This window comes from Homarus americanus, unplaced genomic scaffold, assembly GCF_018991925.1.
Source record: "Homarus americanus isolate GMGI-L3 unplaced genomic scaffold, GMGI_Hamer_2.0 scaffold56961, whole genome shotgun sequence".
Classification (NCBI taxonomy): Eukaryota; Metazoa; Arthropoda; class Malacostraca; order Decapoda; family Nephropidae; genus Homarus; species Homarus americanus.
In genome coordinates, this window is record NW_024751301.1 from 20,547 (window position 1) to 30,819 (window position 10,273).

Here is a 10,273-nt window from a genome sequence, read left to right on the forward strand (position 1 = left end):
CCCGTAAACACATGCTCCCTAACCTAACACATAGATTCCACTTGCACTCCGTAGTTTTTTAAGGCACAACCAACAGGCACCCGTAGTTTAAGGCCCAAACCAGCCTTTCTCAACCTTGGAAATGTACCTCTAAGTTCCACTGGACTCTTGGTCCCAGTGTGTGACCCTGTATCACTCAGCTGGCTTCACTTTACCCCCAGTACATCCATGAAACGGAAGGGAGTGAGCCTATCAGACCTTGTACAGTTGGGAGAAGCTTTAGCTTCCCGTTACCAAAAGGGTTTCACTAAGCTGCTTGAAGATATGTGGTATTGTGAGCCGAGGTAGAGGAGAGCTGATGACCCCAAACGATCGTCACTTCGTTAGTTGGGCACCCAGACGGCTAGGTTCACTCCAACTCTCACCATACTCAACAGGTGGCTCAAACCCAGGTCAGTGGACGGTCATACAGCTCGTTTCACCACTTGTCTCATACCGCCAGTGGACGTTTCACACGGCGTGGGCTCTACAGAACCCTGAAAAAACCCGAGCTGTTAGCTATTGTCTCACATCACTGTTTGTTCCTACCGCCGTATCTAGCTTTGTCTGAGATTGAATAAACTTACTTGTTAATACTGATGTTAAATAACGAAGGCAACAGTTCACGTGGTCCGTCTCTCCTGGGTACAGAACAGAGATGGTCCTCTGGCGTGACCTCCCTCACAACTCCACAGCCACGCTTGCTCACTGGTTCACGCTTTCCAGAGTGACATATTTACCAGACGATTAACAGCTTAATTAGGACGTACGCAACATTTTCAGACTGGGAAACGATCTATGATTATTTTAATTTAATAACTGATATTTAATTTCATATTCGCCTCCATATTAATTCGGTAAATTACATTCAATATCGTATAGGCCTAGTTCCAAAACCTCTCACTACGTGCAGGAGCGCTCTCTTGCCTCAAACGACCTTGAACTCAGCATCGCCAATGGCGCAGCGTTTGAAATTACTCTGAAATTTCTGAATATATATATATATATATATATATATATATATATATATATATATATATATATATATATATATATATATATATATATATATATATATATATATATATATATATATATATATATATATATATATATGATAGAAGAAATAAAGTACTGTATAGAAAAGAATACAGTATTGACTGAGAAAATATAGGCAAAGAAATATAAGATAGATACTTATAGACACAAAGACTTAGAAATTAAAATTATTAATACTGTATATAGAAAAAGGTTATAAGAATAACAATAAGAAGATATAAGAATTGAGGAATAAGGAGTAAATAGAAGAAGTATGAAACAAAAATGAGCCCCATTACACTGGCAGGTCATTTATGAAGATAACTAACAATAATGGTCCCAACACAGCCCCCATAGGAACTCTGCATATTACCTCTTACCATTCAGACTTATGACTATTCACTACAACACATTGTCTTATGCAGCTTAAAAAGGCCACTGTCCATTTCAAATGTGTGTCCCGATACTATAGTTCTTTATTTTTTCTGTACAGTAAGTATTCTGTGTGGTATTTTGTTAAAGGTCTTCATGAAGTTATAATATCCACTGCATCTCTTTGCTCCAGTGTCTGAGTCCACTGATCCATCACCTTTATCAGTTGTTTCCTTCCATACATGAAGAACTGTTGGAGCCTAAACTAGTATATCCAGCCAAATAGAGGTACTGTACAGTATATAATTAGAACTTTTATTAGTCACTAAGTCAAGCTGAGTTATTATATAATAAAAGTTTGGCAGTAGTGACCACACATGGAACTATATATTTATTTGTATATCGGGGGATTGAGCTAAACAAAATAAGGTAATGTATGAGAACAGCTCTACCACCAGAAGTTATTCAATTTGGATCATTTTTCCCACACATGTTCATATTACTATCGTAAGTATTTTAAAAGAGATGACATTACTAGAACCTAATAGAACCTGACCTAACTAACCAAAGAGAACTTACCTGACCTTACCTAACTTGCTAGCCAGTGCACTCTGCCTCTCAGACCCTGAACCATATTAAACATAAAGTACTTTACTTGTTATAATAAAAAATACCAATGCAAGCAACTTTGATGGGTATTATTTTAGTTTCAGTCACCTGAATCAAAGCCCCCCATCCTGAAAGAGGGGTCCAATTTAGTTAGATATAGTTCCTGGGTACTGCGGTTAGGTTAGGTTTGGTTAAATATGTAAATACAGGTATAGCCAAAACTAGAATCTTACCCTTTGATGAAGTGTTATGGAGTAATTTATGTGTTTGTGGACGAGAGAGTATTGAGCGGGCCGGTTGTAGACAAACACTAGACACTCGGTGACTCGTCATATTTTTCAGTGATGTATATATGGTAAATAATAAATTTTGTCATGTACAACCACTAAAAAATTATTCGGCATTCTGATGGCATGATACAATATGACACAGGTGCTGAATAATTTTTTAGTGGGTGTACAAAGCACATAGACATCATTATAGTGTCCTATGATCAGTGTTCACTGTTTTATCCCACAATTATCCTCATCCTTCATGCCCTGCTCACTACAGGTGATTTATGATTGTAGATAGATAAAACTAACAAAAATCTGAAAAAAGGTATACTATACAGGTAGTTCTAATTAAAATAAAATACAGGTATTGCCTTTTTAAAAAACTTACTACAGGTTGTACCTCCGACAACCTCGGGACCTGACCGGTGCCGGACCATGGAAATTTCCGGACCATGGAAATTCACCCTTTTCCTGGACAGATAGTGACTTGTGCATACACTTGGAAGCACTAGCACCACTTTCACTACTTCGTGGTCTCTTTGAAGACATATTGAAGGGTTAAATGTCGTACAGTAGCTTCTCAAATTTTGCGAGTTTTTAATTCAACGTTTTTTATTTGGACACACACAAAAAAACACTACATACATAATTTTAAATTTTGACGGCGGAAACTCGAATTTCGACGGGTTTGAACGGCCCACCAACGTTCAGACGACGTGTACAATCGTGTAAACATCGTCACTTCTCTTATGTACAAAAGATTCATTATTGTTTATTACTGAATGTCTTTTTTATTGAATTAATGTTTATGTGTGCAAAATGAGCAACACAATTTATTAATAATACGTAGAATATTAAAACACATGAGGAAATGAAACAGCATCGTTTTCGTTGATTACAAAACAGTGACTGAGTGGTTCTACATATAAAACAAGAAAATAAGACCCTGGTTGTAGCTGTAGTAAAATTATTGTAAAAAATTAATATGGTTGTTTTAAGTAATGTTATCTAATGTTAATAAATAGATCAATAAAAGTAGCAAACCATTTATGTTAAAGAAAAAGTGAGACTGCGCGTATGTAAGTGCGCATATGTGAAAAACATATTGTAGTGGACGTCTCCCCTACAAACTGCGTAGCTGCATCCCACCTGCGACGCTTTCCTTAGCAACCAAGCGAGCGGCGACACCAGATGGTACGGTAACCTACCAACGGAACCAAAAGACCGGCGACTTCCTCGGGTTTTCCCAACATGACTCATAGAGGATTCGCTGCTGCTGGGTATATAAGCTCTGTCTCTCCAGTGAGATTCATTCTGACCATCTTCTTGAACAAGCAACACCTCCTCCTCTGCCGCTGCCTGGCAGCCCTCGCTTCTCCTCGCCTGCCTGGCGGTCCTCGCTCCCGCCAGCGAGCATGGCGACCCACCAGCTGTCCTTCTCTGAGCTTCCTCACCAACCAGCTTTCTCATTCTGGTCTCTCTTCTTGAACAAGCAACACCTTCTCCAGCAAGCTCCACGCTGTCAGCATTCATTCAACCAGGAGGCCAGCAACAGGCAACATCTTCTCTAACGAAGCTCCTGCACATCTACCTCCTTCAACACGCTACTCATCGAACGTCTCTACTGAGCAGCTCCTCACCGCACGGCACCTCCAGCACCAGACTGTCTATCATATAACTTATATTATACAAGAAAACCACCTTAGAGTTTCCATCCATCCTGAGTGCTAGACAACATTATACCACGAACTCCTACAATATCGTCATTACTCTACATAAGAATATGAAAGCAACACTTTATTACTGTTCATATATGTTTTAATTAATGTTTCTGATTTTTTTTTTTTTTAGAATTAATGTTTGTGTGTGCAAAATGAACAATACAATTCATTAATAATTTGTGGAATATTAAAACACACGAGGAGACGAAACGGCTGCCGGCATTGTTTTCGTTAATGTTTACAAAACCAGTGACTGATTGGTTCTACATATAAAACAAGAAAATAAGACCCTGGTTGTAGCTGTCGTAAAATTAATGTAAAAATTAACATGGTTGTTTGAAGTACTGTTATTTAATGTTAATAAATGGAACAATACTGTATAAGTAGCTAACCATTAATGTTAAAGAAAAAAGTGAGATCGCGTATGTAAGTGCGCACATGTGAAGACATATCGTCATTACTCTACATATGAATATGAAAGCAACACTTATTTACTGTTAATATATATTGAAGGGTTAAATATAGACAAAGAGAGAGAGAGAGCCGAACTGCCGGATGTAAACAAACCTTAATTTCCTGCGGCTTTGTTGTTGTTTTTGGTTTTACTGGGATTAGCCCACCCGGGCACAGGTCACTGACCCACATTGGAGCCTGAGGGGCAAAAATGTAATAATCCAGTAATAATAATTCAGATAAGAAAAAAAAAAAAACAGCTGGTTATCTACCTATTGGACAAACTAAAATGGTTCCAGACCACGGGAATTTCCGGACCACAGAATGCCGGACTAGAGAGGTACAACCTGTATAATGAAAAAATATCCCCAAAAAAATGAACACAATCGATCAACTGCTTCTGGTTGTAGCAGTGTTCTTGTGAATTACCCAAAATAAGAATAATATAGTATAGTGTTTTCATTGTGGGTTATCCTAAAACTATATCTTGCACCTGTGAGACCTCACATGGTTTACGCAGTTTCGTTCTGGTCACCGTACTATAGAATGGATAAGGAATCCTAAGAAAGTGTACAGAGGAGGATGCCAAGACTAATCCTGGGCATTAGGAACCTTGAATACAGAGACAGGTTGAAGCATCTTAATTTGCGCCTCCTGCGAGAGACGTAGAGTGAGGGGCGATATGATCGAGGTGTATAAATGGAAATCAGGGCTAAACAAACGTGATATTACAAAGGTGGTACTCAAGCTATCTAACCAGGAGCGAACTCGTAACTATGGCTTTAAATTAGAAAATTTAAATTTACGCTCGAGATAGGTAAACATTGGTTTAGAAATAGAGTAGTGGATGAGTGGAACAAGTTACCAAGCATTACCATTAACTCGAACACGCTGAATAGCTTTAAACATAGTGTTATCGCCACTGTCTTCAGCTACAGTGTTGGTATGTGTTGTCATTAAATCTTTCAAGCTGTGACCTCGCCAGATGTAGAAGTGTTTACAGACAAGTCCTGGTTCTCTGAGTGGACTGTCTTCGGCGGGTAGTGGTGCTTCACACCCCGCCATGAGAAGGATCACCCTCTCTAGTGATGCTGTGAAGGCCAGCCCTCTGCTCGCACTGGTGAACACCGACTCACAATCCTGTCCGAGAATTTGTGCTGGGACAATTTGCGCAGTACTGTTGTCTCTTGGAACACCATACTAATCGGCATGGACTCGCACTTGTATGTACAGCCTAAGTGATGATTTACCCCTCAGTACTGAAATATTTTGACTAATTATGCCTACTCGTTTCTGCCTTTCAGGAGTAATAAGACAATGCAGAATGAAGCATAACTAAGATTAATAGTTATGAACTTTTTGTTATGTCACTATGTTTAATAAATTGTAATTAAGATAAAATTGTGTATCAGATGGATCACCATGTTTTGACCACATCAATAAATATTGAATGTGTCAAAAGGCAGGTTTCAATCATTCCTTTTGACTTGGCCGTCACCTTAAGTGTATTATATGGACACAAAGTAGTACCTTCAGCTGTGTATTATTATATTACTCTTATATTACTACATTAATTATGTATAGTAAAGTATTACAGAACATGTATTAATTCTATGTAATATTCCATTTATTGTGCACCAGTAATACAGTAATACATAGATAGATAGAGGAGTGAAGACAGAGTCTTTGTGGTGTGGAAGGGAGCTCCTGGGTCCCTCTGTATAGATATATCTCCCGTACGAGAATAGAACCTACTTTGAAGATAACAAGTGTTTGTGTATACCCTCAGTAGTATAAAACATTTTGTGGGTATTCAAGACGAACGTCAGATTAAGTCCTTAACCAAGGCGTTTACAGTAATTGCAATAGACAAAAAGTTGATTCTCCAATTATGGACACTGCTGTTTTACCTGAGAAGTTTCAATCTTTAATTATACAGCATACGCTACATATTCATAAATTCTTTACACCTAACTTAACCTTCACTTATGGTTTCTAAAGAAATAACTGTGGCAGGGTTCTATATAACTACTGGGTAGAACCATACTAATAACATAAAAATAACATCAGTGAGATTTAGAATTAGTCGACAATATTCATTGTATTATGCACCCAGCTTCACAGGAACTAAGATTAACCCTTAGATGCAGTGAAACTATATACTGTACAACTTGTCCAGAAACTAGTCTGAAGATATGGTAAATCTATATACAGTTGAGTCTGGATTTACGGGGTTTTGGTTTACGCGTTTGGTCATTTATGTGGTGCCTTGCCAGAACTGAGATGCTTTAATTATGCAGTAAATTTGGTCATTTACGCGGAGAGCAGCTGGCGGTCCAGCCGCGCCATTTTGGATTCAAACCTCCCGCCATGTTTGAACAAAGCGAGGGTAAGCGGCGCGAGTAAGGTTGCGCAGTATGTTGCTGTTGCGTTATTGGTGACATCATATGATGTATCGGACTGTGATTGGGCCACGCATCCTTACCTCCCTCCCCCACTAGCTGTGACTTGTTTAATGTAATATGACGTACCCTGCCACAGGAGGGAAGAAGCCGCTGACCTACCCGCGTCAGCCGCTCTCCTCCCAGTCACTCCGTGTAAACTGTGTTTTATTGTGCCCGCTAATCTCGTAAGAATGGCTTCCGCTGGACCCCCCCCCCCACCACAGAAAAACCTTGCATTACCTGGACCCAGCCGCTCCAAGCCAAAGAAGATACTACGTGCCCTAAGTTACGAAGTTAAGTACAAGATTGTACAAGAGTTAGAAAAAGAACGAGGCAAAATGATTTGGCGCGCCACATGGCGTGAATGAATCTACGATCCGGACAATCAAGAAGGATGCCGCCAAGATAAAAGAACAAATGAGCATCACAAAGTCTGCAGGTGCTTCAATTGAGAAGTACTGCCAAAACAAGGTGCTGCTCAAGAGTGAGAATTTACTTGTGAGTTACTTGATTCGTCAGGCAAGACAGAATATGGCGGTGGACACGCGGTCAGTTCAGGATTACGCACGTGAACTGTACGTAGCAGTGGCACGTAAGATGGGAATTGCAGAGCCCAAACCCTTCAATGCTTCCTCTGGGTGGCTGCAAGGGTTTAAGAAGAGGAACAAGATCACCAACATTAACATTGGTGGTGAAGGAGCGAGTGCTGACCGTGTTGCGGCTAGGGATTTTCCTCCATTCTTGCATGACATTATGGAGGAAGGACAGTACACCGATGACCAGGTGTTCAACATGGATGAATCTGGTCTGTTTTGGAAAAATTACCTACCAAGACCATCGTTGTCAAGTCTGCCAGCAAGTGTCGGGGCCAGAAGTTGCAGAAGGAGCGCATCACAGTCCTCTTTACCACCAATGCCTCCGGTACCTGTAAGCTCAAGTTATCGGTGATCCACACAGCACGCAAGCCGCACGCCTACAAGAACATGGACATGACCAAGTTAAATGTCCACTGGCTAACCGCTCATAAGGCGTGGATGTTCACTGTTCTGTCCCTCTCCTGGTTTGACGACTGTTTCATTCCTGATGTCAAAAAATTCTGTGAGCAACAGAATGTTCCATTCAACATTTTGTTGCTCCTTGACAACACACCAGGACACTCGCCCATACTGTTGGATTGTCACCCCAATGTAAAAGTGGTTTTCCTTCCTCCCAACACTACATCGTTAATCCAGCCCATGGACCAGGAGTTGATATGCAATGTTAAGGCTGCATTCTCTACAAAGAAGTTTAAGCTCCTGAACGACTGTACCAACACCAAGGATGAGTTGCATAACCTGGATGACACCGATAGCGATAGCCAGAGTGACGAGGATGAGGAACAAGAGTTGGCGGATCAAGAAGTTCACGTCAAACAGTTTTGGAAGAAATTCAACGTCAAGAAAGCTGTTGATTTCTTGGTGGAGGCATGGGGGCAGCTGTCTGTGGCAACAATTCGTCACGCATGGCAGCATGTGTTGTAAGGTATCCCAGGTGGGAGGCAGAGTCAACCTGTGACTGGTGAGGTTCAGTCTGTTGCAGTGGCAGTGGACCTTGCAAGAGAAGCTGTGCAGAGTGTTACAGCTGCAGGCTTCTCCGAGAACCACCAACAACGACATTATGGAGGTGACAAGAGATCCTGAGGTGACTGCCGACGAGATGTTAGAAGACGATGACATCAGTGAAGATGCAGGTGGTGCATCATCCCGAGAAGAACACAGGTTAACGCATGGTTATACTGCCAGATTCAGGGGTCACTAAGTCTAAGGGGATAACTTAACTCTAATCTTAATTTCTAAGGGTCGCTGCCACCAGACCCCCTCTGGACAGCATGTAGCTCGTTAGGTAGCGTGCAGAGTGGACTAGGCATTGGGTTAGGTTTTCCATTGACCAGATCGATAAGGGAAAAGAAGGGTGAAACCAAACATGTCTTAATTAATTTATTCCTTAAGCATACTGGTAAAAAACATACACATGGATGGGTCTTCCTCGGAAGAACAACGAAAATGTTGGTTACCCTGATGGGCACCAGACGTCTTACATTAATGGCGTGTCATCCACCTACTTATTGCATAACAATCTGTGACCACCTTACCTCGGTCATTCCTTCTTACACTACCCCCTAACACATCAGACTACTCCACCTGTATGGAATATAGCACCGTCGGTTATCATACATAGTAGCACCATCTCAACACACCTGTTACACTCCATACCTGCAAGTATGGGACTCCTTGTGACTTTTAGGTATACACAACAGGCACCTCGTTCGCACACCGCCCTCGGTGGGTAAAGACGAGGGCTTCACCTAGAGACATACCAGCACTATTTCTACGCCTGGTATTATAGGTTGCTCCAAGTGACGACCGCAGAGTTTCTCACGGTCTCCTTATTTATGACTATTCATTTGGAGTGGTGCGCTGGAAATCCACAGGTTCACAGTGGATTGGCATAGCGGGGAGTAGTCACCACCTGTTGTGACGCTCAAAGGGATAATGGCGGCCGGGCGGCAAGGCACTCCGACCGCATGGAACCTGAGGTGACGGTAGAACGGGGAATACTGAGAAATAATGCCTGACGGGCGGTTATCCCACCCCCTAACACATTCCTATTACACTTATATATCCGGCAAGGCTTTAAACTGTAATAACTTCTATATATAAACCTTAATTATAGGGCAGGATATAGCCCGCTAGAACACTGACCTGAGGTGACGGTAGAACGGGGAATACTGAGGGCATTGCTCCGCCGCTCCTCATCACGTAGGCGTACAGTTTCCAATCTTTAATTTTCACTTTTGTTTCTTATGGTTCTCACCTGAACACTTTTCGGTATATTGTCACTCATGCCTTATAAACACATATTTTAATCCTAAATTACACACTAAGGTTAGGTCTTGGTTTGCGAGTTCGTGGGTAAATTCATGGGGTTATAATATCAACGTGGCACCCGAGGCGGGTACATGAAACAAAGGCCGAATGATCATGGCGAGGATGTATCAACTTCACTTAAAACTGTAATGAGGGATCCTCCTCTCACACATTGCACTATTTGAATACAGACATCAGATTCTCTGATCACTGTACCTGTCGTGGGCATATGTCACGTGAGGATACGAGGTGTATTAAGTCCATACCAACGCATACAAGATATTTCCTTTCAAGTATAGTTTCTGGGTCACTTCCAACACCTCACATAGTTCTGATACATTTATCCTTTTTCCAGATCATTGTTCTCATGTATTTTCATATGATATCTGTGGAAGTTATGTTCGCTACACGCTCACAGACGTAAATAGTATGACCTT